General features: G+C 49.5%; 1 protein-coding gene across 1 annotated transcript in view; it reads right to left on the reverse strand.

The window, feature by feature from the left end:
* fam13c (family with sequence similarity 13 member C) overlaps nucleotides 1-589 on the reverse strand; it is a 13,088-nt gene extending 12,499 nt beyond the window's left edge. Inside the window, exon 1 of the mRNA XM_048232944.1 lies at nucleotides 1-589. This exon is cut by the window's left edge and continues 240 nt beyond it. The gene's annotated coding sequence lies outside the window, so the exon portion shown is untranslated.
* Nucleotides 590-3,545: the final 2,956 nt, after the last annotated feature.

Here is a 3,545-nt window from a genome sequence, read left to right on the forward strand (position 1 = left end):
ACAGAGAGAGAGAGAGCGACAGAGAGAGGGATAGATGGAGAGAGAGAGAGGGAGAGAGGGTAGATACAGTCTCTGCCTAATTCCTCTGGTGTGATGCTGGATGAAATATGGAGAGAAAAATCCTGTCCTCCTGTCGCTGTCGTTCTCCTCCCTTTAGCACACACACACACGCGCACAGGCTTCTATCTGCATGCGTCGTCTGCGTGCGTGTGTGTCGGCGCGCGCGTGTGTGTGTGTGTTGAGCGTGCGCGTGTGTTAGCTAGCAAGCCGGGGAGCCTCTGCAGTAGCAGCAGCAGCAGCGGCAGCTCACCCTCTCACATGGATAATTCATGCTGCTCTGGTAGTGACGGCAAGCAAGGGAGAGGGAGAGAGAGAGAGGGATGGAGAGAGGGAGGGAGAAAGAGACAGAGAGGGAGAGAGAGAGGGAGGGAGAGGGAGAGAGAGAGAGAGAGAGAGAGAGAGAGGAGAGGGAGAGGGCGGGAGTGATGGCGTCAGCAAGCGTCCGTTTCGTTCCCTCCAGCGCGGCAGATCTGATAGGAGGGCAGGTGGGTGTGAGGAGGGCTGGGAAATGAAGAGATGTGTGTGTGTGTGTGTGTGTGTGTGTGTGTGTGTGTGTGTGTGAACATCTGTATGCATGTGTGTGTGCACCCCCTTGCACGTATGTGTGCGGTATTGAGTGGGTGGTGTGTGGGCGTCTCATGATTGATCGGTACATACGTGCGTCTGTGTGTGTGTGCCTGTGTGTTTGTGTGTGTGTGTGTGTGTTGGTGGGTGTGTGTGTGTGTGTGTTGTGTGTGTGTGTGTGTGTGTGTTGGTGTGGGTGTGTGTTTGTGGGTGTGTGGGTTGGGTAATCTCCATTCGTGAGGTTTTTCCCGCATCTGTGAGGGCTGGTGCTGAAGCTCATTCATCCGCTGATGATGACATCACCTCATAGCTCCACGGTTACAGGCTCCGCCCAGCTGCAAGACTTCATTCATAAAAAAGATGGGGGAAAAACACAGATGCGCGCGCAGACACGCACACACACACACACACACACACACACAGAGAACAAAAGCATCTTGCTCATGAAACCACAGTAACCCTGTGGGTCTCACCCACACACATTGGGTAATACACCAGTGTTTGCTATCCACTTCATCAGCCACCCACCCACACACATAAACACACACACTCTCTCTCTCTCTCACACACACACACACACACACACACACACACACACACACACACACACACACACACACACACACACACACACACACACGTCATCTTATATGAAGGTTGTGCACCACTCTGCTAGACGAAAATGTATCATCATGCTTTCACTCACGACCATCTTCCATTCCCCATCTTCCCCATCTATCCCTCCATTCTCTCCCCTCCTCTCTCTCTCTACCTCTATCTCTCCATGTCTGTTTGTCTTTGTCGTCTTCTCTGACTCTCCTTGTCTCTCTATCCCTTCTCTTGTCTGTCTGGTAGACTCTTTGTCTGTGTGTCTGTCTGTGTCTGTCTGGCTGCCTGTCTCTGTTTCTGCTGGTTTGTCTGTCTGTTTTCTCTTACTCTCTCACTCTCTCACTCTCTCACTCTCTTACTCTCTCACTCTCTCACTCTCTTACTCTCTCACTCTCTCACTCTCTCACTCTCTCACTCTCTCTATCGGTCTGTATGTCTATTTTTTCTTCTTTCTTTCTCCCTCTGTGTCCCTCGTTCACTCCCCAGGGTTCCATCTTGTCAGCAGGCAGAGGGGCCGGCTGAAGTGATGCTCTGATCTCCAAGCCGGTCTGAGTCATCCCCCTTTCTCCTCATCTTCCCTCCCTTCCTCCTCCTCCTCCTCCTCCTCCTCCTCCTCCTCCCTTCCTCCCTCTCAGAGGAGAGCGGCTTGCGTGGTCATGCGCAGGGACGACGCACACTGCAGCAGAAAACTCCCTCCACCCCCACCTCACGCACGGCACGTCTTACAAAAGGAGTGTGCTCACACACACATATACACCCACACCCACCCACACACACACACATACACACACATCCAGATACACAGGTATGTACACACACACACACACACACACACACACACACACACGCACACACACAATACCCACAGACCTCACGACAACATTCCGGAACAAAGGCTCAACTCAGGGGGTCAAATATATAACATACAGTCATACAGTCAAGCAGCTAATCCAATTACCTGATAACAACACACTCACGAATAGTCTCATTGTCTAATAATCTGCTGTATTATGGACCACAGAGAAAGCTGTTCTTAGACTCAAGACCTCTATCCCTATGTGCTTAACAAACAGAGAAACACTGTTGCGTTTCGTGTCCACTCTGGTGTCAGACGGGGCTCCCGTAACACAGTTGAGATCGCTACTCCAATGTTGTGTGTGTGTGTGTGTGTGAGTGCGGGGGTGTTCGATTTATGACCGTGAGGCTCACAGTACACAAAAAGGAAACACCTGGTCAGTATAAGTGTTTGGTGCGAGTGCCCTTGTTCAACGGGCTCCGGATTTGCAAGAGGGTTTATTTGATGGAGAGAATCTCTTTCTGTAGATTGAAATTCATGAACTGGAATTTAGAGATGGTGAAAGTAGACTAAATAAGAGTGCTTCTTTAGTTATGTCCGTTGACTCTTGGTTTCCTTATTTCTTCTTTATGTAATTGTGACCCTGCTCATGGGGAGGTTCTCAACCTCATTTCTAGCCTTCCAATTTCCTTGTTGTGCTTGTAACGCTCTGTCTCTATAGTGGGGCTCATTGGTTGGGTGGGGGGGTTGTTTTGTCTGAGGTAATTGGGCAGATCTTCCCCTATTATCATTTTGTTGCGCTTGAGTTTCGCTCAAAGTGGGGTTGTCCTTTACCCTGGAAATCCAGAGTTCAATGGAATTGTCTCTGCGAGACACTCTGGCAATGAGCAATGATGCACGTTACTTTTACCCCAACATTCTGGGGAACCAGCTAAACTGATGAAGACAGCGCTGCAACGTTGGAGGACAGTACACATTGGTCGTAGTGTTATCCGATTGCGTCGAAGTCTGAAATCATTCAGGGTAAACATGGTCTAGTGTTATCCAATTGCGTGCAGTGAGATTTTTAAATGCATGCTTGTTGCCACCCCTGGAGTTGGGCCATTACATTGTTCGTGGCCAGACCCTTAATCTTTCTAGAATACCAGGGTCTGGATTTTCCAGGCTAGTTGTGCTTTGCTTTATTAGCACTGTCTGATCTCCTGTCATAAATGTATATGTGCCTTTGTTTCTCTTCCTGATTCCAGCATGGCCATCCTGCTGCTAGGGGCACACCCCCTGGTACTCCATTCAGCAACCTTTCCTGTTGCACTACTGCACCTTTGTGCATCATAGTTTTCATGGTCTGTTCAAAGGATATTTTATTTTCTGTTACCTCCCTGGCCAGGATTTTGAAATGTTAATTCTCCCCTGGGGCCTTCTTGTGGGCCTTCACTAAATCAAAACAGGTGCTGCCTGGGGGTGTCCTAATGCCTTTGTTTACACTCAAGGCTAAGTTCATTGTGAGATCCTGTAG

The sequence above is a fragment of the Alosa alosa genome, chromosome 22, assembly GCF_017589495.1.
Source record: "Alosa alosa isolate M-15738 ecotype Scorff River chromosome 22, AALO_Geno_1.1, whole genome shotgun sequence".
NCBI classification, from domain to species: Eukaryota; Metazoa; Chordata; class Actinopteri; order Clupeiformes; family Clupeidae; genus Alosa; species Alosa alosa.